The sequence below is a fragment of the Mus musculus genome, chromosome 15 (assembly GCF_000001635.26).
Source record: "Mus musculus strain C57BL/6J chromosome 15, GRCm38.p6 C57BL/6J".
In the NCBI taxonomy this organism is placed as follows: Eukaryota; Metazoa; Chordata; class Mammalia; order Rodentia; family Muridae; genus Mus; species Mus musculus.
This window is the reverse complement of record NC_000081.6, coordinates 31,092,220-31,120,043: the sequence shown is the minus strand read 5'-3', so window position 1 is coordinate 31,120,043 and position 27,824 is coordinate 31,092,220. Positions and strand designations below refer to the sequence as shown.

At 43.0% G+C, this 27,824-nt stretch overlaps 1 long non-coding RNA gene across 1 annotated transcript; it reads right to left on the bottom strand.

Annotated features, from left to right (window-relative positions):
* Positions 1 to 2,777: 2,777 nt before the first annotated feature.
* Positions 2,778 to 27,824, bottom strand: Gm32011. Its single transcript, XR_383899.1, has 3 exons — positions 27,643 to 27,824; positions 27,020 to 27,083; positions 2,778 to 2,853 (listed from the first exon to the last, which is right to left on the bottom strand). It is a non-coding gene; the product is annotated as a predicted gene, 32011 (long non-coding RNA).

Below are 27,824 nucleotides of genomic sequence, written 5' to 3'. Positions count from 1 at the left end.
TTCCCCAGATAGTCCACCAGTCCGCCTTGACAGGGATGCTGCTGCACAAAATTACTTGAGTGGTCTTATTTTCATTTTAATGTCAGTTGCTACTGAATGAAAACTAGAATTAATTTTTCATGGGCTAATAGTTTTGCACAGTTATTATATATCTGCTGAGTTTATGGACTTTACAACTCTCTCTCTCTCTCTCTCTCTCTCTCTCTCTCCTCTTCTTCTTCTCCTGCTCCTCTCTCTCTCCTCCCTCTTCCTCCTCCATCTACTCCCACCTCAGACTCTTTGGAATTTTTCTTTCTATGGTTTAGCCCTTTCTCTGATGTACTTTGATAAGAGCAGATTCCTCTATGTGGACTGTGAGTGGGGTACACTGGAACCTGATGTTTGTGCTCTACCTCCTTACGACCCTTTCCATGCCTAGACTGCAAAGCCATGGGCTAAAGGCTACTGTATCCTGTTCTCTCTCCCTGGAGACAAAGGCTTATGCCCTTGGTTTTACTGATGTCTGTTGTGTGGAACTGCCTGTGAATTCTGCATACTTATCAGCATCCCTGGCTCCCACACTTCATATTCTACTCATCCTGCCTCCAGGGCTGAGAACCCACAGTGTTCCTATGTGTTACCATGTGCTCTCTGACAGTGATGGGCATTGCCTCCAGTGGGAGATACCCTTCACATGTACTCCTTGAATAAAACTCCTCAGGGCGAGACTGAGATGGGAGAGGAAAAGGAGAGAGGAAATCAGACAGGTTGATGATGGAATGCTTCAGGCTCTGCTGGGACCCCAGACTTTTGAAGTCATTACTTGCTAACCTTCACTGAATGTTAAAACCACGTAGGGAGGTTAAAAGTTTTCTGAACTATGGTTATGCATTTTGGGTTGCACCATGTCCATGAGCACACACAGTGTTGAGGAACATCCTAAGGAGCCTAGCTCCCTTAAGCTCCAATGTGCACACCACTGATTGATCCCCACTGCCTGTCTGCGCCCTGTATTTGGGCAATTGATTTACCCATCAACTTTACTATGCACACGCATTGTTAATGCCATCTCGAGTCTCATCAAAGAACAGCAAAATGAATAGAAAAAAACATGCAAAAATATTGCTGAAGGAATATTTGAATTATACTTTAAGACAAAACCAACAAAAATTTACTTGAGCTATCTTCTGGATACAATTAAGTGTAACAAAATTTAACAAACATTTTAGTGGGTAATCTGAAAATTTCAGGCTAATTGGGGTCTTCCTGGCCTTAAATGATTAGAACATAGCAGTGGATCTAGGGATCAAGATTGACATAAAAGTGACAAACATAGCATGGGTAAGCGTCATATAAAAGAAACAGTTAAGAGTTAAAAGATTAAAATGACTGAGAAATATAAACAGGGAGGATAAATGCCATCTCCCCAGAGCAGAGAGCAGTTGAATCTTAAAGGAGATGAAAGAGCTTCCTAGTGTCCTATCTGATGCTGTAATCAAACACTGACCCAAACCATCTTTGGGTAGAAAAGGGTTTACAAGTCTCTCCTTACACTTCCATCATTGAGGGCAAGAAAATGAGGGAGAGACCATGAAGGAATCTTGTTTACAAGTTTTCTTCCTCTGCTTGCTCAGTCACCTTTCATATAAAGCCTAGGTCCAACCACCTAAGGAATAGTACCGCCCACAGTTGACCGAGTCCCCTTACCTTGTATAGTAATTAAGAAAATGCACCACAGATATGCCCGTGGCATATCAATTTAATGGAGGCAATTCCTCACATTAAGTTTCCTCTTCCCCAGTGATTCTGTGTAGAGTTGACAAAAACTCACCAGCAGAATGAGGTAGGAAACTGCACAGCCATAGCTAGGAGAATGCATGGGATGGGATTCAGGCACAGTCACAGTGGAGCTGGGCCAGTCTGGGGACAGAATATCAGTTTATGACTAGTGCAGTCAGAGAGGATGGGGCTGGACGCTGCAAGACAAGAATATGAGTCTGATACAGTTTACATCACTTGCTGCATAGCAATAAGTCATTGCTTTTGGCCAGGGTCCTATAAGGAATATTACGTATCCGTGTGCAGGGAGGAGGTTGAGAGCCTGTAGGGCTGAGTGGAGGAGAGATTTTTTTTCACTCCATTCATTACTGTGATGTGTATCTGAGAACCACACTTTAAGGAGGAAAGATTTCTTTTGGATCGCATTTTTATCAGTGGTACACGGTTAGCTCACTCCATCACTTTGGGTTTCAAGTGAGCAGAGCATTACTGAGGCAGGAATGCATGGTGGAAGAGGCTGCTTACCTTATGGCAGTCAGGATGCAGAGAGAAAGGCAACAGTGAAGGCTAGGGAAAAACAGAGACACCTAGGACAGGCCACACCCCAATGAAGTAGTTCCTTCAACCAGATCAAGTCCCACCCTCATGACCTACTTTCTCCATCCAGGCCAAACTCCACCCCCATGACCTACTTAATCCAACCAGGCCAAGCCCCACCCCCATGACTTACTTCCTTGAGCCATGCCAAGCTGCACCCCCATGACCTACTTAATCCAACCAGGCCAAGCCCCACCCCCATGACCTACTTCCTTCAGCCATGCCAAGCTGCAACCCCATGACCTACTTCCTCCAAGCAGGCAGGCCTCACTTTCTACAGCTTTATCATTTCTCAATAATTTGTTCAAATTGATGCCACTGATTGATTCATCTATTGCTTAAGGCAGAGCCCTTGTGATCTAGTCACTCTCCCAAAGCAGAGCTTGCATGAGGGACCATACCTTTAGTATAGGAGCAAAAGTCGTGGGTTGTTCATATCCAAACCATAGGAATGTTCACCATCTCACTGGATCCTCTTTTGTCTCCATGAAAAGCACTCTGGTCAGAGGAGGACAGTCACATTTTTTGTTGGTTAAAGTCCGTCCCCCTTGAATGGTGAGAAAACCACATGTAGATTCACAATGTCAGACTCCAAGAGCCCGGATCCTGCTGAGAGCTTTAGAGAGCTGGTACTAGAGGGGTCCTTGAGTTACTAACTCCTAAAAATAACACATTTCCTGCAAATGCTTCCACACCACTTCACACTGGGATTAGTGGCTTTCTGGAGCCTTATTCTTTCTTGCTATATTAGAAAATTTGCTAAGAACTTAGCATGTGCCAGGTGTTATGTTCAGATTTGGGGTGTGCTGTTTTATTCTTTAAAACATTGTAATTGTTTTTGTTATATTCCAATGCATCACCTCACCCTTGAGAGGATGGAAGCCCAGCGAATTCAGATAACCTTTTCAATTTCACAGCCAGAAGGCAGCTGAGCTCCCATTCTGAGTGTCCTGTCTGGGCAAATTAAATATTTACTATTTAACAAAATACTGCTTAATATATTCAGATATTCAATAGTCCACCATATCTCAAGACTTCAGATACATAATTCCCATTGCAACCCCATGTTAATATCAAACTGAGACTCTGGGGGTAGGGGTGGTTTGTCTAAGACTTCTCAAGTGCAGTTTAGCGGTTTTGGTTGAACCCTGTGTAACTGGTGGTTGGGGAGTTAGACAGTGAAATCTGGATTTGATTGATTCAATGACTGAGAATGGGAGGGTATCATAATAACCCTTACCCTCTTCAAACACTCATGCATACTTTAAAAGGGCTGTGTGCACACCACACTGCCTGCTATTCCTCTCTATTCTCAGCTCTGGGAGGCAACAGTTCCCTTCATCTCAGAATAGCAGTTAGCTGATTAGGATCCTAGGCATTAGGTGCTAAGCATTGTTTTGGGTAGAACCCCATGTACACTGAGAAGCCTGTGTTTCCCCAGAACAAGCCAGCTCAATATTTGGCTACATAGGCTGCACTGTAAGGCCAGAGCGCCCCGCAAAGCCTAGCTTCCTCCTTACATACCCTCCTCCAGCCAGCTTCACAGGTTAGTCTTCTCTTGTGAATAACTCTTGCAGTTTCCACAGATAATATACCATATAGTAGTGCTATACACACACACACACACACACACACACACACACACACAGTACTGGCTCAACTGTCACCAACTATCTTCTCAGTCTGATAGCCCAATTCCCTTCAAACTCTCTTATTTTCACCCTGCTCAATTTCTTCCCTCCCCTTCCTTTTCCTTCCCTCCCTTCCTCTCCTGTCTCCCTTCTCTTCACCTCCCTTCTCTTCCCCTCTCCCTTCTTCTCCCCTCCATTCCCTTCCCCTCCCCACTCCCTTCCCCTCCTTTCTTTTCCTCTCCTCTCCTCCCTTCCCCTTCCCTTCCTTCCCCTTCCTTCTTCCCCTTTCCTCCCCTCTCCTTCCCTCTCCTTTCCTTCCATCCTCTCCCCTCTCTTTTCCCCTCCCCTGCTCTCCTTCTCTTGTCTTCTCTCCTCCTCTCAATCTTCTTTCTTCCTGCATCAACTTTCTTCTCTGATCCCACACTCTGTCTCCCGAACCCTACTTCAGCCGCCTCCCCAATCCTACTACTCTTCTCCTTTCCTACTTCTCTCTCCCAACTCTCAGCCTCTGCTGGCATTTTATATCCTCTCCTGTTCCCCGAAGTCCAAGAGCCAATGGTCACTGTAGGGCATAGGATCATTTACAGGGCCAGGCACATAGACCATTTCACACTACATTCCCCCTCCCATTTTTTTTTTTTTTTAGTTACTAATTATGTAGTTTTGAAGCTGCTTCTCAATTCTTTCCAGTTTTCTTTCCCAGTGTTCTCAAGTGTCTGATGTGCATTGGTTTGGGGCTGACTGACTGCTTGAGATTGGATGAACTATGAGGGAGCCCATCCCTGGAGAAGACTGGCTCTTTCTCTCTAAGTGGCCACAACAGCCATTAACTGTCCATAGCTCTTTGTACTGGCTAGTACCCTCTCAGCACTGTGGTGACATAAGCTAGCCTCATCAGAGAGGAGTGAGCCTCAATGTCTCCATAAGATTGGGCTGTAGACAAGACTGTAAACTTTTTTCCTAATTAGTGATTAACGTGGAAGGGCCCAGCTTATTATGGATGGTATCATTCCTGGGCTAGTGGTGTTGGGTATATAAGAAAGCAGGATGAGACCAGTAAGCAAGCTCAGAACCCTCTATGGCCTCTGTATTAGCTCTTGCCTCCAGGTTCCTTCCCTAGTTGAGTTCCTATCTTGACTTCTCCCAATGATGAACAGTGATGTGAAGGGTAAGCCAAATAAACTCTTCTCTCCAGTTTGCTTTTGATCATGCTGTTCCATCTTAGCAATAGTGACCCTAGTTAAGACACTGTTCACTTTGGTATTGGGCCTTGAGAGATTTCCCCACCCACGTTGGTATATGAACTGGTATTGCCATTGTGCAGGTATTGCTTAGTTTCTTTCCCCTTTGATATTTCATATATGCAGCTTTCTTGTCATATACAAAAGATTTAATCTCACAGCAGACATCCTTGTTCTTTGACTCTTACAATCTTTTCACCTTCTCTTTCACAACCTTCCAAAATAATGTATTAACTTATCATGGTGGTTTGAATAAGAATGGCTCCCATAGGCCAGTGTCTAAACTGGTTCCACCAAACTGGTTCCCAGTTGGTAGAGCCATTTGGAAGGTATTAGGCAATGTGGCCTTTCTGGAAGAGGTGTGTTTCAGGGTGTTCTTGGGGTTTTAGAAGATGCACACCATTGAGAGCTAGTTCTACCTGCCCCTGGCTTGGAGTTTGAGATGTGGGCTCTCAGTTATTCCAGACATCATACCTGTCTCACCATCATGGACTCTAACCCCCGGAGCTGTAAATTCAATTAAAAGCTTTCTTACAAGTTGCTTTTGTTGTAGTGTTTTATCATAGTGATAAAAGACTAACTCATAAATTTATTCCTTGAAAAAATATATAATTTCTATCTTACCTATCATACTACCTACTTCTAACTCTCTTCAGAAACACTAATGCATCTCCTCCATGACTTCATGTCTTATTTAAATATTTATTGCTATTATTATTATTATTATTATTATTATCATCATTATCAGACTCCAGTCCAATTATTTCTGCATATGTGGCACCCTCAGTCATTTTTTCAGTTATGATTAGTTTTGAGTCTTTGTATTAACTGCTATTCACTGCCAAAAGGAACTTCTATGACCAAGGTTGAGACCAGTACTAACCTATGCATCTAAACATAAATATTTAAAACATTAGTTTGACAGCACACCCATTTAGTATCTCAATAGAATACCTCTCATTATGTATCCTATAATGGGCTTTTGACCAAGTTTACAGTGGCCGACACGAATCCCTTTTATGGAGCAGGCTTCAGATCCAACCATGAAGTGGTTGGTTATTTCTATAACTACCACACCACTATTGCACCCTTAGACATATTTGCCTGGCAGGTTGGTTTTGTAACATGGAAAGTCGGCAGTGGATAAAATCACTGAGGTCCTTTATTTCCTGAAGCCTGAGTGGCAATCTCTGGATTTATGGAAGCTAAGCAGCAGGGAGAGAGCTTTCAGGTCAGTGTGAGATTGATTTCTTGGTATCTTGCTTTATTGAGCTGGCTGAAACTGGCCTCTGGGGGGATTTGGCCACTATATCTCTCTAATAAACAGCGACTAATAGGGGATCTAGAACTGCAGCATGAGTGAGTCTATTTGATCTGGGGTCTAGCCAAGAGCTCATTCTGAATAATGGCTTTGCCCATACAGTTTACTTAACCATAGCTAAGGTATGAGATCATGAAAATTTTAAACTATAGCAGCTAACTCATAGGAAAGCTCAGTCTTATGTGGAATGCAGGATGCCAGTATGGCTGCAGGACTCACAGATGCTTATACAAAGAGCCAAGGGTGAAGTGTGTAGAAGGAAAGATAAGTGACATTTTATTTGTGTTATGATTTTCTAAATTGTCTTGTTGTTGTTGTTTCTCACCCAGTATTTAGGGAAAGAAGGCATGTTGGAGTGTCATATACTAAAATTTCCTACATCAAAACACATCATCCTTCCAAGTTCTCACAAACTTTCATCTCTCTAATGAGCATCCAGCTCAAGAAATAGAATATAGTTGGGCCCCCTGAAATTCACACATCCCTGGGATGTCCTATGTGTCTGGCATCCCTAGGCTAGCTGAAGAAGAGGGAGCCATTTAGCACAGCAATCTATTACACTGGGGAAATGGGTAGAACCTTGGGATCTGTTCAGGAGATAAGTGATACCAAACAGCATCTTCATCCTCCTGTCTGTGGGACTCAGAGCCTATGAGAGACTAGGGAATGACCTTCAAGAAAGATAAAAGGTGGTGAAGAGTATGGTCCAGGAAAGATAAGGAAACCAGGAAGAGATAGTGTGAGGAAAAATGTGTGGGGGACCAAGGGCCTGGGGTCAGGAGATATGAAGACCCAGTACCTAAGACCTCATGAGATATGGATTGTCATCAAAAAGATGGGGGCCTGTGAGATAGAAAGGGGTCACACAGACCTTTCTCTGATTCTTTATTGGCTGATACCTCAGTTAATGAGAGTGGCCATGGCCATTTCCTGGTCTTAATGTCAACAGGGAGGCGATAGCTGGGATTAAGAGTGAGAGAGAAGGGTATCTTGATTGCACATTGCTTCAGGAAGGACAAGAGTGGACACCCATCTGAAGGCTAATGAGAGCTGATGTGCTGAATATGGGACAAGAAATCAGCTTCACAAAAGGAACAGAGCAAACAGAAGCTGATTGGACAGAGTCAGAGACCAATTCTGAAAGACCAGAGAGAGTAACAGAATGACATGCCCCAACATTGCCCATAATTCATTGATAATCTAGTCATATTGCACATTAAGTATTGTTGGTAATGTAAAAAACTGCTGACATACCCAGACATACTCAAGAAAGTATGTTTATAGAGCTATAAATGTTAAGAGCATATTATCATACTTATATCAACTATCAACAGTTTAAATTAATGGAAACAAATGTAAGTTAAAAAATAACTATTAACCCAAAATAAAAACAATTCAAATAATAGATGTTGGTCCATAATTATAAAATGTTATTCATGTAAATTTGTGTATGTATTTCGATATTTGGTTTTGCATGAGTGCTATACTACCAAGATACACTCCTGGTCCAATCTGATGAATTTTCCAAAGCATCATATTAAAACACATACCAACATCTTCCTGAATGGAAGAACACAACACATTCTTTCTAATGTCAGGAATGAGAGAAAGCTGTGTGTGCATTCTATTCTTAGTCACTATAATAATGCTTGCATTCTTAGCCAGAGGAATAATACAAGCAGGCGAGATACACAGAACTAATAGGAAAGGAGAAGCAGGATTATCTCTATTTTTTACAGTGTGGTTCTATAACCAAAATGCCATAAAGACTACCAGAAAAAAACTCTTAGGTCTTATGTGCACTTTCAGCAAAACCCAACAACAACTTCCAAAAGCAGAATCTTCTCCATACACCAGCACTGGGCACACCGAAAGAAAACCCTAGAAGAAGATCCCATTTGAAATATCTTCCAAAATATCTGGGATTAAGCCTAACCAAGATGGTGAAGATCATTCCCTATAACAGAGACTTCAAAACACTGAAGAGAGACATATAAGAAGACAGAAGATGGAAAGACCTTCCATACAGACAGATTGTCATAATTAATATTGTGAAAGTAGTTATATCACTAAAGGTGACTTATAGATTCAGTGTAATCCCCATCAAAATTCCAATTTCTACAGAACTAGAAAAACAATCCTAAAATTCACACGGAAGCACAAATGCTCCCAAATAACTAAGGCAATCCTGGGCAAGGAGAGAAGGTGTCATAACACCCAGTTTCAAATTACACTACAGAGTTGTGGTATTGGCAGAAAGCCAGACACATAGTCCAAGGTATTGAACAAAGGACCTAGACATTAGCCCACACAGTTACAGTCAATGATTTAAAGTGGATTGCCAAAAATATACATGAAGAAAAAAAATGTCTCCAACAATTTGTGCTATGCAAATTGGATCCTCTCAAGTAAAAGTGAAATTAGATCTTATCTCTCACCATATGAAAAAATGAATTCAAAATGGATTAAAGGTCATGACTTTGAAACTACTAAAGAAAATCATTTTAAGTTACAGGGGAAGGCAAGGAGTTTCTGAAAAAGGCTCCACTATTAAGAATATACAGAGATTATGTGGAATTATGAAGTATCTACACAGAATAGAAAACAATGAACAAAAAGCCAGACTACAGAGAGGAATCTTTGTTAATCTGTACATCAGACAGGGGGTTCATATCCAGAATATATAAACAGTTCCAAAAATTAAACATCAACCCCATTTCCAATATCTAATCAATACGTGTGTGGTAAACATGGAAAGTATTCAATACACTTAGCCATCATGGAAAATCTAAGTTATTTTGAGATTATTTATCTTATCTTTCTTAGAATCATACTATCAGGAAAATAAGCAAATGTTGGCCATGATATGGAGAAAAAGTAACCTCACACGATGTTGGTGGGAATAGGACTTCATTTCAGTCCCTGGGAAAATAAGTGTCGGGTTCCTCAGCTGAAATGAAAAGGTACCCTGGGAATAAACCAGCAGAGCAAAGGTGTCTGTCAACAAAACCTGAGCCAGAAACGCAACACACACACACACACACACACACACACACATACACACACACACACACACACAGAGAGAGAGAGAGAGAGAGAGAGAGAGAGAGCCATAAAGAGAAACAACATTATGCTACGGGTAGGAAAATGGATAGAACTAGAGACCATCATATTAAACAAATAGGGAAGACTTAGCAAAAGCAAGTTTTCTCAATTTTTAATTAAAATAGGGTTATATCATTTTTGTTTTCCCTTTTCTCTGTCCAACCCCTTCCATAGCCCTTCCTGCCATCATCTCCATTTCCCTGCTCACTCTCTCACTTGCTTTCTAACTTATTACCCCTTCTTTTTTGATTATTATTGTTAAATTTTATATGTGTGATATGATATATATGGTTCTATCTATCTATCTATCTATCTATCTATCTATCTATCTATCTATGTATGGTTATGCATATATGAATCTCATTTGTTCTTTGTGTGTATATGGCTTCAGAATAAACCCATTGTGATAGATAACCAGTTAGGAGGCTCATCCCAGGGTTTGACTAATTTTCCTTCTCCTGACAGTCATTAGATGCCTACAGTTCTTTGTCTGGGAGTTGGGTATTGTGAGACTTCTATCCATATTAGCATATCAATAGGTGTTGCCATTTTTACCATTTAGTTAGGCAATCATATTGTTGAGTTATGTGTGTAGCTCCTCTGTCATTTCTAGGAGATATAAATGTTCCTCTTCTATGTGGAATATAAGTGGAGAAAAGTCTATGTGACATAAAAGTGGAGTGTATTAGTGAAATACTCTGTCAGAAACAAACTAAGGAACAAAGGGCTTATTTTGGGTCAAATTTGAGCTTACAGTCTGCCAAGGTGGAGGAAGTCAGTCTATCATGGGGAGAATTATTCTATCATGGGGGGAGTTAGTCTATCATGGGGGGAGTCAGTCTACCATAGATAGAGTCAGTCTATCATGAAGGGTGTAAGTCCATCACAGAGGACTGTCAGTCTATCATGGGGAGGAGTCAGTATATCATGGAGGGGAGTCAGTCTATCATGGGGGGGGGGTTGGTCTATCATGGGGGGGAAGTCAGTCTATCTTGGGGGGAAGTCAGTCTACCATGGGGGTGAAGACAGTCTATCACGAGGGTCAAGTCAGTTTATCATGGGGGGGGGGATTTTACCATAGCAGGGGTTTGAGGTAATTGGTCACATTGTCGCAGCAGTCAGGAAGCAGAGAACAGTGGAGACTTATGCTCTGTTCACTTTTCTTGGTCCTATACAGTCTGGAGTCCCCTCGCAGGGAATGGTGCCTCACATGGTGGCAGAGTCTCTCCCCAATTATCCTAACCAAGAGAAGCCTCCATCCCGGAGGCCCATGTTCCAGGTGATTTTAGATTCCATCGAGTTCACAGTAAGAGTAACCATCCCAAGGGGGACTGTGTGGGAGGAGGAGGGTGTCTCCGACCAGGCAGCAAGAGGTGATAGTGGGAGATAACTGTGAGTGAAGTAATGTCCACGTAGGAAGGAAGGTGTCACAATAAAGCCCGTCTTTGTACACCAATACAAATTATACACAGTTATGACATTTGTTCATTCAAGAACATCAGAAGGGTAAATTCTTCCTATTTCTGAAAAAGCGTCTCCATCTATATGACTTAGAGAAATTGTGGTGGAATATCGATCAGTTCATTACATACAGTTCTTTGTGATTCCAGAGAGACTTCAGGAATTGTCTCCATTATTTGATAATTATGACATGGTAGGGATTGCATATGCTTTGTCTTTGACCTGTGCTCTCGTTGATAAGGAGCCGTTACAGACTGAATTGAGTCCTTTTCAAACTTCACGTCAGAGCCGTAACCTCGAGTGTCACTGCAGTTGGAAACAATGCCTTTCAAGAGAGAATTAAAGTTGAATGAGGTCATATGAGTGGGACAATGACCAAGCATGATGAATGTCTTCATGAGAGGAGGAAGAGACACCAGTGCTGGTGGTTTGTAAGAGAGACCAGGTTAGGGCACAGGGAGAGAGGCCGCAGGCCAAGGAGACGGGCCTCAGGAGAAACTTCCTGCCAACAGCCGGGCTCTGCCTTCCAGCCTCAAGAACTGTCAGAGACAAATATCTGTGATTTAAGCAGGCAGTCTGTGGTATTTTGTTATGGCCACCACAGGAGACTAATTTGTGAGTTCACCATACTCTGTCATTTCTAGAGGAGACGCCATTCACTCATAGTTTCCTCTGCTTACCTTGGTGCAGAGTGTGGAAGGCAGCTCACTATAACAATTTCAACACTCATCTTTTTTTTTAAGCCACTTATTTGGAATTTTAAAATATTTACTTTTAAAAAAAAATAATGTTTGAGGATTGCATGCACGTAAAACATGTACTTTGATCAAATCCCTCCCCCCCCCCACTTCTTCCCTTTCAACGCTTCCCATACAACCCCTCCCCCACCACGTTTCTTCCCAGTGTCCACAGATGGAATTTCTTCTTGAAATCCACTGAGTCCACTTGGTGCTGGGTACAGGGGCCAACCTCTGGCTCAAGGGTCGCCTATCACAGCCTTAAGAAAAAATAACCCTACACTTCTTGAAATGGAAACTTTGACAGTACTTCAGACTGGTTATTCTTCCTGGCTGCTTGACGCAGATCTCTGTGGACTTGTAGCTTGGATATATTTTTTTCCCTTAATTGAATCATTGAGTCATTGATCTTGACCAAAACTCATAAATGCCTTACGGTTCATATTTTTAAAGTATGGAAACTTTTATTATGATGAATGTCCTCATATCTCCGTTCTTGAAGAAGCTAGTTTATTGGAATGTTTGCAACAGCAAATAAACCAATTATTCACTCATTTGGTCGCATATTTAGGAGAAGGCACTCTGATTATCTCTGAAACTCACAGTTTGGGCTCTTTATACTTTTTTCTTCTCAGTGTTAAGGCTTGAACTCAGCACCTCAGGCATATTAATACATCCAAAACCCCATGATTCTTAGCTTTGAAACAAAATATAAATGGCAGTGCTCTGAATGCTGTGATCAATCATATTTACATGTTGCACAGAGTCTGGAGAGGAAGGAAGTGGGTAAATGACTGAAACTTTGGCAGCAGGATAGCACTTAGCAGACATGTTTTATAGTCTCTGGAATGTGAGGGAGCTGTCTAGGGTCCCTCGTGGAGATAGAAAGGCAGAGCTTAACTGCGGATGCCTCTGAGTTCTTGCAAATTGCTGCGCCTGGCTTGTTACATGTGCTATAACCTGGTTTGTTAGGATACCGGGAACACAGACGCTCACAAAGTTTCTTCCTTACCAACGTAGCCCTCACAAGAGGCTGCCTGGGCTCCAGCAGGAGAGGACCAACGCCAGTCATCGTGCCAGACTGTTGCCAGGGGACAGGAAAGCAAGCAGTGCGTTTGTTTTCTGGTTGACTTGATTGTCTCAAGAAAAGACTCAGTAAATAGGAGCTTTGGCTGCTCTTACTGAGAACCAGGGTTTACTCTCTGGCACCCACAGTAGACAATTTACAACCCCCAGCAACTCAAGTTACGGGGTATCAGATGCACCCTTCTGACCTCCATGGGAAGCTGCGCTTCCGTGGTCCACATACACAGAAGTATGCGCATACATACGCAGAACCAAAAATCAGTAAGACAAAGCTGGGAAGGCAGAAAGGCTGGGCAGGGCCCTTCTAAGATAAGTCAGACATGGGTATGCCAGTCAGCCCTACTTGAAGATTAGCATGGATTTGCAACTGGTCGATGTCAGGAGCCAGGTTGCTGGAAGAAAGGGGTTTCTCTTCCTATTCTGCCTGACATAGTAAAACTGTCTCTAGTGACAGTCTAGTCCTGTGTGAAAACACAAAGTGATTGTCTGCTTCACAGTCTTTTATGCCTTATTATTGGTCCCCAAGAACCCAGAAGTCCCTTTTCCACTGGCAGACTTTGTGAATGGTTGGCCTGTCACTTGCTAGTCCTCTGTTGGATGCCCACACTGACAACCTCTCACCCCTACCTCCTTTCTTTCAGTTATACCTTCCCTGAAGGGAAGAAGGGAGAATCTCACTCCTTTACACAAAGTTCTCATTTTTAGAGCTCAGTCTGTCCTAGTGAGCCATACTGGACTTTCCTTTGTCTCTTCTTATTCACCTCAGGGTTACACAGTTCTGCTGTGGTTTTGTAGTCAGGCTTGGGAGCCACACCCACAGCCACCCAGGGAGAACATAAGCTATGATGAGGTAAAAAGAGATTGCCTTCCCCACTATACGTACACCTTGTCAGGAAACAGGTACTCTGTGCCACTTAAGTGCTGGGGGACCTTGAGGAGTCACTTGGAGATGTTAGTCAGTGTGGCAGGGGCAGTGTGGGTGGGACCCATGAGTGACAATGACGGTGGCATGTGAAGACACAATGACTGTCTCTTCCTCTGTCTCTCTCTCCCCCTCCCTCCTTCCCTCTCTCCCTTCCTCCTCCTTTTTCCCTCTCCCCCTCTCCTCCTTTCCTCCTCTCTCCCTCTCTTCCCCTCTCTCTTTCTCTCTCTGAATCTATAAACAGCCTTTTATCCCTGGACCTCTCTTGCTGTATCCTAGGGTACCAGACAACAGAAATTCAGTGAGTTTCAGAACTCACGGGGTGTGGGGAATAGGAGGAAGAATTAATAAGACTTTTTTTTTCTGATTCATTTTGGGAGGAAATGGGAGTTGTGAGAAACTGTCTTAAGAATAACTTGGCCAGTAAGACATCTCAGGAAGTAAAAGGACTTGCCCCAAAATCTCGAAACCAGTTTCTGCTTCGTAGAAGGAGAGAACTGATACCCAAAGCTTTCCTAGGACATACGTGTGTTCTGTATCCATGCATGCTCTCACACAATGACACTCTCACAAATAATAAATGAATGAATGAATAATAAATAGCAGATATTAAAAAAGCCTAACTTGGGGAATTCTCATTCTCCATCCACGTTGTGATCACCATAAAACACCTCTGTGTCCTCTTAACTCTCTGTCTGGGAAGTGCAGTGCACCAGTGACACAGCTCAGTCTGATCTGGCTGATACCACAGCCTTCACTCCAGGACATGCCCCGCCCCTCCCTAACCATTGCTGACTCTTCTCTTTAGTCATTCCTATGTCACTGACCCACGCTGTTCCCTGAGGTTTAGCTTCTTCCTCTGCACAATTGGTTGAAATGTCCAGAGAATCCGAGTGTGTGGGAATCCAAGTTCTTGCTCCGGCATGAGTGATCAGAAAGAGAAGTGGAGCAGAACAGACATTTTCGCGACCATCTTGGATCACAAAATGGGTCACTGAAGAAAAAAAAAAAGTCTGCACGGTTTGTCTCTGACAGGCAGAGGTGGGATTTCTGCTCAGTGGTCTGCCTCGTTTTTTTCAGAAGGACAGGGTGTTTTTATTCCTTGTAACATGGATGATACCCTCCCCTCCTTAATATGCAGAACCACACTTCCCACATAGTCTTCCTATTTATTTCAGCTCAAAGGAACGCTGTGTTCCTTACTCTTTGTGTTCCCATTAGAAGAGCAGCTTCCTGCTGTTGGACAGAGGTGGCTATTAATAAATTGAAGATAACATGCACAGGGTCCAAGCCAAGGCTCCCTTGGGGAAATAGAACAGATGAAGGAAGTTAATTCCTTGCGGAGAGTGACAGGGAGGGATATCTCAGGATGCCCATCACATAAACATTAAAAATGAAATTAGAATAGCCATCCTGTAACTTCCGAGAAAGAATCAAAACACATTGAAAAATTATCCCTTATTTCTAACAGCTTAGAGGCAAGAAATTACCTCTTTCCTCTCATCTGGTTGCAAATCCCTCCCAGATGCAGTTGGGCTCTAGAAACCATCATGGTGCCTCTCTCAGATCAAGGTGAACATTCACAACAGCACACATGGTCTGCCTCTCTCGCTGAGAGCTCAGTGTACTGGCTGAGTTTGTGTGTCAACTTGACACAGCTGGAGTTATCACAGAGAAAGGAGCTTCAGGTGAGGAAATGCCTCCATGAGATCCAACTGTAAGGTATCTTCTCAATTAGTGATCAAGGGTTGGATGACCCATTGTGGGTGGTGCCATCCCTGGGCTGGTAGTCTTGGGTTCTATAAGAAAGCAGGCTGAGCAAGCCAGGGGAAGCCAGCCAGTAAGTAACATCCCTCCATGGCCTCTGTATCAGCTCCTGCCTCCTGACCTGCTTGAATTCCAGTCCTGACTTCCTTTGGTGATGAACAGCAGCATGGAAGTGTAAGGTGAATAAACCCTTTCCTCCCCAACTTTCTTCTTGATCATGATGTTTGTGCAGGAATAGAAACCCTGACTAAGACAGTTAAACAGACTGACTCCCAGGGTTGGTTCTGCAACATGAATGAGTAGGGTGGGTACCTCCGTATAGTGCTGGGTACTTAAGCAGTAATGCAACAGAACTTTGGAACAGCGACTGCTTTTGAGGTGACTGGGTTAATACTGTTGCCCTAGGTAGGTTTAATGTTGAGGAGTGAGCTTCCTGGGAAGCCCACTCACCATCTTCCCCTGGCGTCTCACTCTCTTGTCCTCTACCAAGAGATGGTGAGACAAGAGCCTCCTCACCAGAAGCCTCCAGAACCCCAAGGATATAAACTTCTGTTCTTTACAAGAATCTGAGTCTGCAGCTGACTGCTTTGGCAGAACCAGCCGGACCAGCCCAGGAGAGACATGTTGATTTGGATGCTGACACCAACGTGCCCAGTTTCAAAGTCCTGCTCTACCAGTCACTGACAGCGATGGGCTCTGTAATGCGTGAGTGCTTGCTAGTGTTTGGATGTGAAATGTGCCTGCAAAAGGCTCCGGCATTAAAGGCATAAGCCCCCAATGCAAACGGTGTTCAGATGTGGGATCTGAGGAAGTGGTCGGATCATGATCTGTTGATGGGTCACATGGATTGTGTTGCTGTGAGTTGATGGAAAGACTTCAGAGTGGGGACCGGAAGGAAGGCCACCGGAAGGAGGGCCTGCATCTCATTCCCTCCTTCCCCACCTGTCTCTGTGCTTATGTCCTCCGTGGGGTGAGCTGTTCCTCTTCACCACAGAGGTAACATTTTATCCCCTTGAGTTGTTTTTTTCTGATATCTGTCCCCACAGCTCTAAGTCCAGATAGCACAATGCCCCAGTCTGTTCATCTGCAGGGGGAGGAAGATGGTTTCTACTCACAGACTCACTGGGAGGCTCGAGGGACTTAATCTACAAAGTTGCTAGTACAGCTCCAAGCCCTGAGTCTCCAGGCTATTAGTTGGTGCTCTTATTTTAAAAACTTTACAGTGCTTGTAACTCATTTACAAAGCAATAGGAGCTGGTGGAAGAATTGCTCCAACTAGACTCTGGGCATTCTGCAACTCAGGGTTCAGTCTGCCCTCTTGTTCCATGGGAGTGTAAGTCTCCACTCTTCTGGATCCCACCCAGTCATCTGGGACCCAGGAGGAAAGGAAAGGTGGAAGAGAAGAAAGGATAAGGTTCCATTGTGGTAGGAGGCATGGCAGCGAGCAGCAGGCACAGCAGCAGGAACAGGAATCTGAGAGGTCATGGCTTCAAACGCAAGCAGGAAGCAGGGAGATCAGGCTGGAATCAGGGTGAAAGTTCATACTCCTCAGAGTGACGTACTTGCTCTAGCAAGACCACACACCTTTAGCCCCTGCCCCAGAATGCATCACCAACTGGCGACCAAGTGTTCCAGTAGCTGAGGCGGTAGAAGACTTCCTTATTTAAACCTCTACACCATCCTAAACAACTGCCATTCCTCGCACAAACCAAACCCTTTGGGTTCTGTCCCACCCATACTCCTTCTGCATTGTCTTTGCTGTGCCCTGTTCTAAAAGACTTCAAACACTGGCCTCTTGGTGCTACTCCCACTTATTCTAAACTTAAAAGTTCCGTAGGGCCCTTTCTCTCTTAAGCAGCAACATCTCCCTCCCTGTTGATACTCGTTAAGGACAAATTCTGGGCCATTCATTTCTATATGTATAGTACTTTCATTGTGTTTACAGAGTACTAGAGAGCTTAACTTTATTAAGTTGATTAATAGGCCAGCATTTGCAAGAATCAGCATCCTGAGAGCAGTCAGGACGAGCATAGCAGATGTATGCTGGCTGTAAATGCTGTTCACCCACACAGCTGTGTGTCAGCCACACATCAGCCTGTAGCTGACAACTGTGTGAATGGATGGATGGATGGATAAGGGGATGAGTCAGAGAAAAAGAAAACTGAAAACTCCCTTCCCATGTTCATTTCCCCTGATTTCCCAAAGGATGAGTAGCAGCAGAGTAAGGAAGAGGTCTTCTCTGTCTCGCCAACAGCCTTATGATAGCTGCTCTGGATGGCTCCTGCCAACCTGGCAGACAGCAGAGCCTTGTCTGTGAGCCTGTAAACCTGTGAGCCAGTGTTAATTGAAATCACCGCACTGGGTGCCATTTTATTTCCCATAGTGCTTCCGGTGAATCACTCTCACACCCCACGTGGAGTTCACACGGTGCAGTTGCAGAGTGATTTTCTGTTCAGGGAGTAATTATCAGAACTTCTTGTCAACTCGGCTTTATTCTGCAAGGATGGGAAAAGATGTATTTTGTATAAATTCCAAGATACAAGTTCTGTAGAGAATTAGCTGATGAGTGTAAGAGAAGAGACAGAGGGGTGTAATCCTCAGCAGAGGAGCTGAACCAACACACTCTACATACACTGAGGGCTCTGCACTGCATGCGCAGCAGGCACCGCGGGCACAGCATGCTCTGGGAAGATCATCAGTTCTCAAGTCATGCAGGCAGAATGTCAAGTGAGGTCTGAGGGGGTGTACTTCTTTCTACTTTCTCATTTTACTGAGTTAGCCCGCAACCCTGGGGCAAATGTACTATCTCACCCCTATTTACAGAAATGGGTCAATTCCTAGTAAAACCTTAAAAAAAAAACACCCACTGCTACTAGATGCACAACTTCTTCAAGTCCACATCACCCTGATACATGGTTCCCTCCTGCCTGGAATGTGTATTTTCTGTAATTTCTTTCTCTATCCCTGATGTGCCTAAGTGACCTTCAGTTGTTAAATGGCCTCCTCTCCTCCTCTGCCCAGTTGGCAGTTCCAGGAAGTCTTGTTCACACTGTTCCACTGGCTTTGTTCCACTGAAGGCTTGATGATGGTAATCCATTTCTACCTTCCCATGTGTCCCCTACAGACATCTCTTCAACTAGTTTTCTATTCTTCTCTTCCTCATCCTCAGCCTCCAGACACTTCAAAATTAGTTCTTCTAGCACAGGTCATATCTATGTTCAAACCTATCCTGTGGATACCTAAGATTTCCCTGGGTGATTTCAATTATAGCAGCTATAGGCCCTGGTGGAAAACCTACCATGATGTCTCTGCTAAGAGCACATGGTATTAAGCCAACTCCTAATGACATACCATTGTACCCATAGACAAATGGATCTCTCAAACTTGATCACAGAGCTACTTGTGGTCAATGATGATTAACAAGGAAGCCCACAACTGATCAAGGTGCAAAGAATAAGAGACTGTGAAACCCTCAACCCTAAGTGGGTTGCCTACATCACTTCTCTTCCTCCCAAGGCTCAGGAATCATGGTGGAAGAGGAGGCTGGCAACTCTAAGACCAGAGGTCACAGGTGACACAAGGAAACAGTGACACCCCAGAATCAACAGGGCTGTTGCAGAAATGAACTCACAAAAGGTGTATTAGCATGCACACGCCTTACACAATTTCAAATCGCCAATAACCAGCTTTGGCATCGTTGGGTGGGTAAACTGAGGCAGGTAGCCAATGGGGGTCAGTGCTTAGAGCCACTGACAGGGGCTGGTCCAGATATTGACAGAGGCTGCTGCCTAAGGAGCCAGTGATTAGAGAAATTATTCAGCAGACTTTTTTCTGAGGGGACAAAGCTTAAGTTACTGGGACTGGCATGCCTTATGGCCAGATAAAAACTCTGAAGTCTTCTTAACTCCTTGGGGCCAGTGAAGAAGAAAAGGAAAGAAAGAAAATTCACACACACATATACACACTGAGTAAATGAAGCAATTGCAGACACTAGTAACTTTATACATACAAATACATAATATATGCATACATACATACATACAGATAGACAGACATATACATATTTACACATAGTAATAGATAGAGCAAAGCTCCAGCAAGCGGGCTCCAAGAACTTCACATATAAACACATATGTACATATACATGTGACCAAGTACTTCACATATATACACATATGTACATATACATGTGACCAAGTACTTCACATATATACATATGTACATATACATGTGAATATACACACACATACTTGGTGGGTAAATGGAACAGAGTCCCAGCAAGCAGACTCCAGGCATTTCACACATACACATACATACTTATATACATACATTTAATGGATAGAGCAAGCTCCACCACACAGCCAGTTAAGCGTTACATACGCACATACATCCAGAATTAATGGATGGAACAAAGTTCCAACACTCTTTCACACAAACTTTGCACAGATACATACATACACATAGTTGATGGGTGGAAGGGACAGCAACTTTGTTCTTTCCCCTATGGCATATATATCCAAATCTTTCAAGCACTATAAAATTACAATGCAATTACACTCTAATTTTCTTCTAGTGAACGACTACGAAAAAACGGAGTATTTCCCAAAATATTTACAAGAAATAACATTCTGTAGTGTACATGTAAAAAAACAAAAAACAAAAAAAAACAAACAAAATATTGCCGAGAACCTATGTATAGTAAGCAACTTGTTACAGATTAGCAAGGCATGAGCAAGCAAGGCAGTTTTCTCAGCCAGTTTCTCCTACTGGCAGGCAGTTTGCGGCTACAAAGAAAGGAGTAAGTATTTTATGATCTATCTTTAAAAGTAATCTTATAAGAATCTTAAAATACTCACAAACCTAAACTTTTATTTGAAACTCAGTCATTTGTACTGTAAATTCCCAGAATGCATATCTACACATCAGCAATTCTTAGTAAATCCTATCAGGAAGCTGAGGGCAAAACTGGGTATGAGAAGTCAGTCATCACCAGCCAGCCTCAGTGAGAGTCACGTCAGCTGGTGCTGCTGTTCTTGTTCCTGACCATAAAAGTCCCGAGCTTAAATAATAAGACTGTGCCTTTCTGAACTTCAAAATGTTCCCTAACGTTTTCTACATCAGAGTCAGTAGCAAAAATAAAAACATCTTAACCTAGCTTCACTAACAATTTTATAATTCCAAATGCTTTCTAAGGGTGGTAGTCATTGCTGACAATCTGTATCTCTAAGTTTTTCCTAGGGCGGTGAATAACTCATGAATCTGCTCCAGCAGCAATGCCTGAAAGAGATCAAGCACTGCTTTGAGTGCCAGAGATACTGTTCAGTGAGGGACTGGAAGCCCCTTGGAGTTTTCATACAGTTCTTAGATTAAGAGAGACATGAGGGCAGCAAGCAGAGCAGAACTCTATAACAGCATGAAGTATGTAGGACAGGTAGTCCTGGATTCAGGCCTCAACCGAGTAGCACCCACTGTGGCTGTGCTAACCAGTGGGCCACATTCCATGAGTTCAAAAGCCATTTGTTGTTCTTCCTGCATGGCTTTCGGCATCAAACCATACAGTTCCTAATAGACGGGGGGAGATGATCATGAAGTGCAACCCCTAGCTGAAGAACTACTAGTAGTTGGTTGACTTTTAACATGAAAGTCCTGGAGATTCAGGATCAGTAAAACTACAGTAGTATCCAAGAGGTTGAGGTTTTTCAATGTTTCTTGGATCTTGGTTGTGGGGTGGCTTTCTCTGTTCTCTCTCTCTCTCTCTCTCTCTCTCTCTCTCTATATATATATATATATATATATATATATATATATACACACACACATATACACACACATATATATACACATACACATATACATATATACCTGCAGGTACAGGTGCACATACAGGTGCAGGTAGAGGAACAGGAATAGGAATAGGTACAGGCGCAGGTACAGAGTTATATGATCAGCAAGTCAGGGCAACATCAACCAGCATCGAAGCTTCCTTGGCGGTGCCTAGGCTGCCATCTTGGCACTGCCTGACCTGACTCCAGCTCAGCTCCTTCTTTGGCCCACCTGTCAGTCACTACATGGCTTGCTCTGATCGAGCCCCACAGTCTGCTCAGATGGACTATCACTCTCTCAGTGTTCCTTTCTGGGATGCTCTTCTGTTGCCGCCGTTGAATTCCTATCCTTCGAGGTCTGGAATGTATTCCACGGCTGTACAAAATCCTGCCCCCTTTGTCTCAGTGCTGTTTACCTTTCTTCCACCTTCCCTGGGACGTCCAGCAACAGGAAGCACCCTGGTCATCTTGACATGGTTTTCTTTTCATCAATCAGTCCTCAGACTAGATATTCAACTCCCTGCAAGCAACACCAGGTAACAGACTTCCTTACGCGCCTAACAGAATGTAGCTTTAACAGTAAATAATTGGGACATGTCATTTACAGTAAATAAGGTGACAATGGCCTTATGCCCAGTCCCTCCACCACTGCCATCAAAGCAATGTGGTTAGCTTCCTCTCCTTAGAATCTTGAGCCAGTTGAAGAGCTGCCCTGTGTTTCATTTTTGTCATTTAGATAGGTTCCGTCCTTTCATTCAGTAACTAGAGAGAATGATGTTTTAGGCCACCTACTATACACTGCCAATCCAATGTTCAACTAAGCCAGTCCCTAGAATACATGAAATCTCAGCCCCAGAGCAAAGAAGCAGAGAGTATGCCAACAAAGCAGATAATGCCACATCGTGTCAGATAGTGTCACATCATGTATTTGCTGTTTGATTTTTATCACCTAAGAAATACCATATCAGACAACATAAATTTAAAATGAGATTCTCTAATAAACAAGAGTGTTCTAATAACCAAGAAAATGCTGAGCCCAGTGAGCCGGATGACAGAAGATCCCAACAGCTTGCAGCTCAGTACATGTGCATGTTCAATCCAATCTGATGCCCGAATAACAGAATTAAACTTGCTTTTCTTGGCAGAAAGACAAAAGTAGACCTATCAGACACAGAACAGAAAAACTGTAACTTGTGACATCTGCCTAGAGCCACGAGCATTGTGCCACTAATGTTCTCTTTGTAGCAACCCAAGGCAATCCTTGGGTTTTCTGAGTAACTCTCAAGACATCCTTGGGATGTCATTTTGGAGAAAGAATTGGAACAGTTGCAGCACTCTGCTGAGGAGGAGATGGAGTTAGAGAACTACTCAGAAGACTGAAGGGAGCATCAGAGAGGAAAATCTGCAGCTCAAGCTGGCATCAGCAGCTGGCATCATGACAGGGTCTCGATATCGAGTTCAGGCTGGCTTTGAACTTACTAGTGGCCTAACTTTATCTACCAAGTACTGTGATTACAGGCTGTGCCCCTATGTCCACTCCCTTCTAAAGGAGCAGCATGATGAGATCTATTACAGTTTAGTAAGACCTTTTAAGGAGAGAGAGAGAGAGAGAGAGAGAGAGAGAGAGAGAGAGAGAGAGAGAGAGAGAGAGATCAGTTTAGAGGATACTGTTGGCTGGCTCTTCAACAAGTTCTTTTTGGCTGCTTATTCTGTTGAATGACAGGCCCAGTGCAAGGAGCAGAGAGAAAGCTTAATTGGCTCACAGTTTAATGGAAGACTTGGAACTTAGATAAACAGATATCAAAACAACTATATTTAGAAGCTGGGCTATGAGTAAGATGTTGTGATGACATAAACAAGTATGAGTGTATGTGAGTTCCATCTTTATGAGTGATCGGGACACAGCTTCCTTGAACAAATGGCATCTATTCTGACCCCAAGAGGGTGAGGAGAGTACCTTAGCGGTTCTAACAAAGGTAGAGAGCAAGGTAGTCTGTTGGGAAGATGGAGGCCCAGGAAATGTGGGAAGACAGAGGTTTGGGTTTTGGAGAAAGAATTGGGACCTACTGAGGAGGAGGTGGAGTTAGAGAACTACTCAGAAGACTGAAGGAAGCATCAGAGAGGAAAATCCGTAGGATGTGATGGTGAATTTGGGATGAGATATGGGTCAGGGAGGCTGGTTCCCTGGCTGAGTAAACTGGAGAGATATAGTCAGGATAAGTCACAAGCTGCAGAGTGGGGCTGGCGAGATGCTCACCACCCACCCAGGGAGATTCGTCTGCAGCAGGCAGCGTGGCATGGGCTGGCAATGACTTGAGTTATAGCGATGACAGAGTTCATTCAGATTTGAATGAAACCTGCTGCCATGTATGGAGCCCGACTTCGATGATCCTAAACCACCAAGCATCCTCGCTCCATCCATCATGGGGATGAGGAAATCCAAGAGGGGAGGTGAATCAATAGAGACATTTTGCTGTCATTTCTGCTCCAAATGCAAGTCAGTGTTGACGGAAAACTTTGATTCCATATGATGTCATTCTTTTCACTGGGATTCTCTTTCCTAATGCCGACTCTGAACAATGAGACTGAGGACAGGTGATGCTGGCATATTTCTAACTGCTATAAATCCACATAATTTACTACATTTTGTTTTATGCTTATTTCTTTTTTTACTTTTTTTGAGATTATAATATAATTACAGGATTTTCACCTTCTCTTTCCTTCCCCCAAACCCCCCACATTCTCTCTCTCTCTCTCTCTCATACACACACACACATACACACGAGAGAGAGAGAGAGAGAGAGAGAGAGAGAGAGAGAGAGAGAGAGAGAGAGAGAGAGGGAGAACTTGCTCTGTCTGGATAGTCTTACATTTATATATGTTTTCAGGGATGGCAACTTGGTGTTGGATAACAATAGACATGCTAAAGTAGTAAGGAGTAAGAGGAGTGAGACCACAGGGCCTCCACCCTACACACTGAACTACAGGCAATGAAGGAGTGCTGAGAGTTGGAGATATAGTCTTCCCCAGGGAAGAGCACACCAGTTGGTCATCCAACGCCAACTGGTTAGTCCCGTCCTTATTTCTTAAGTAAATAACCAACAAGTGGAGTATTTAAAAAATTTTTAAAAATTTTGATTGCAATAAAATTGAGGTATCTTCATAAGTTAGATAAATTTTAAGATATTTATTGTCTGGGCAGTTAATTTAAGGTTTCAACTTGGTTGATGAAGAGATGCACAGATAGCTAGCATTTCTAGGCAAGTTTATTAGGGTGAATTCCAGGAGAATTCCCAGATAAATCAGTGAACTAGAAAAGGCAGGTCTGTTCTCATCCAAAGGCAGCAGGCACCATCTTAGCCAAGGGCCTAGAGAGCATAACACAGAGAAAGGGCAAAATCCCTCCCTCTTCTGATGCTGGGTCACCCATCCTTCTCTGCCCTGGGTATTATAGCTCCAGGTTCTTTATCCGCTGGCTCCTGAAACTTGTATTTCTAAGCTCTAAGGTCTTCAGCCTTGGGCTAAGGTTTACACCATTAGCTTCTCTGTTTCCGAGGTCCTGAACTTGGTCAGAGTTGAACCATAGTTTTTCTCAGGTCTCTAGGTTGTAAACAGTATGCGGGGGTATTTTTTAGTCTCCAAAATCTTGTGAGCCAGTTCACCTAATAAATTCTTTCTCATATCTATCTATCTATCTATCTATCTATCTATCTATCTATCTATCATCTATCTACCTACCATCTAATGTATAATCTATCTCATCTATTTATCTGTCATCAATCTGTCATCTATATCTGCCTACCTATCATCTCTATGTATCTATCTCATCTATTTATCTAACATCAATCTATCATCTATTATCTGCTATAATATATATCTATGTATCAACCTATCATTTAATATATCATCTATCTCATCTAATTATCTATCATCAATCTATCTGTCATCTATAATCTGCCTACTTATCATATCTATCTATCTATCTATCTATCTACCATCTATCTTATCACTGTAGTCACAGGTTCTATACCACCAGATTTAATTCACTATGAATTGGTGATATTTGTAAACTTGTGTACAAGTTAAGACATCTTTTTTATCTTATTATTCTTTTCTAATAATGTACACCTTCTGTACTGTCTCGTTTTGTGGGTCAAATTGACACAAACTGGAGTTATCACAGAGGAAGGAGCCTCCCTTGAGGAAATATCTCCATGAGATCCAGCTGTAAGGCATTTTCTCAATTAGTGATCAAGGGTGGGAGAGCCCATCCCATTGTGGGTGGTGCCATCCCTGGGCTGGTGATCCTGGGTTCTATATCAAGAACCCAGCAAGTTGAGCAAGGCAGGGGAAGCAAGTCAGTAAGCAGCACCCTCCATGGCCTCTGCATCATCAGCTCCTGCCTCCAAGTTCCTGCTCCGTGTGAGTTCCTGTCCTGACTTCCTTTGGTGATGAACAGCAATGTGGAAGTGTAAGCTGAACAAACTCTTTCCTCCCCAACTTGCTTCTTGGTCATGATGTTTTCTGAAGGATTAGAAACCCTGACTAAGACACCTTTTCACATTGTATTGGATATTAACATAACCTAGAGATGATTTAAATTGTACAGGATAATGTGTGTGTGTTATGTGTAAACACCACAGCGTCTTACATGAAAGACTCAAGGATTAGCAAAGTTTGGTATTCAAGGGAGAACCTGACACCATGAATACCAAGGAAAGACTTTATGCCAAACTGGTTTTGTCTGACTAGAAAACCTTGCCATATCATTTATAAGACTTTATAAATATAAATTCTTAAAAAAATAGTTACTTCCTGACTTCATTATACATTTAGTTCCTGGAGTGACGTCTGTGAATGAGTTCTGGTGAATTAGTGGTGACTGGGAAGAAAGGACCTGGGACACTCAAGCACTGAATCTCAGTGTTCCAAGACCCTTACAGACAAAGTCTCCCTTGTGGCCACTCATTTATTCTAGAAACATACTGAAACACACTCTCAGCAGAGAAAGGGTTTCCTATGAATCTACTGTTGAATCCTCTGGGTGATGAGCTAATAAAAGAAAGGGGCAAGAGGAGAGCCCGCAAAAGGGGACCATTGCTGAGATATATGGTTAAGTGGCCTACTATTAAATGGGGGTGGAGGGTGGGGGTGGGGATGTGAACTGTGTGTAATGACTTCTTTCCTAATGTTCTCTTTGTCTTGCATAGTGGCTCATTGGTGTTGTTTTATGACTAAGGTAACTTATCCCACAGACTCATTTTCTGAGTCTGCTCATGATGGTGGTTGTCCTCGTCCTAGGGTCAAAGACTGTTTTGATAATTTCATCCCATCTACAGACTAAAGAAGAATTAAACTATAGTGGCTGATTTCAGAATTCCTTTGTTATTGCTAAAACTCAATAACATTCTTGGGGAAAGACAAAATGTGCTAATGAGATTCTCTTTCTTGAAAAAAGTTAAATAAAATAAGGACTATAAAAGATTTCTTTGCAGAGGGGAAGTCAAGGGTTGGGTTTGCATTTGCATCAAGGGTTGAGGAACACCAGGTGGTTAGGGGCCGAGAGTCTACCTGAGTCCAGTGTTCTCAAATGTGACAATTCAGGGTTCTCCAGTCTTCAATGGTCCGTTTTATTCTTAAACAAAGAAAAAGGAAAGACAGATCTTTAGAGGATGACTAGGGTAAGAAAGGGTATTCATGTATTAATGCATCACAAGATGACTTCTCCTAAGAGTGTTCTGCAGCGTCTTGATTGGCGGGCAGAACAACCAATGGGCAGGTAGGTGGAAGTGGGCGGGGGGAATCAGTTAAGAAAGGAGGCAAAGTGGGCACTGGGGGAACTAGGTCTTTTTGTATGTGGTCACTGCCCCTTGGATTTGACTTATCTTAGATGGAGGTTAACAAGTTAGCAGACCTGTACTGCTCTATGAAACAGTGGAAGAGGAAAAAAGAATCAAAGTAAATATCTTTCCTTCATCTACTAGAGAGAGAAACTAATTCAAAGTGACTGTTCTTAAAACACCTAACATGAAATAGGCCCCTTAGGAGCTAAAGCAGATAAATTCAGATGACTAGAAAAGAAGCCAGCTTGGACAATGTGTTTCAAGATTGTCTGGAAAAGTCAGAGTCTAGCTCCTGAAAAAAGGGCAGGTTATGTTAAGTAAGGACATCACAGAACCAAAGCGTTGACTCACCATTGGACTATTGAAGCTGAGTCATTCTTTCTAGATGTGAGCAGGCAGGCTGCTTCTTCCCCAGTACAGCCTGGGTTCTTCCTTCCCTCCACCGAAGGAGTTTACAAAACAGGGGTATGCTGTCTTTTGCTGCTTTAGTTTTGCCTGTGTGACTCTGAGGACCCGAAGAAGGGGGTCTCTGC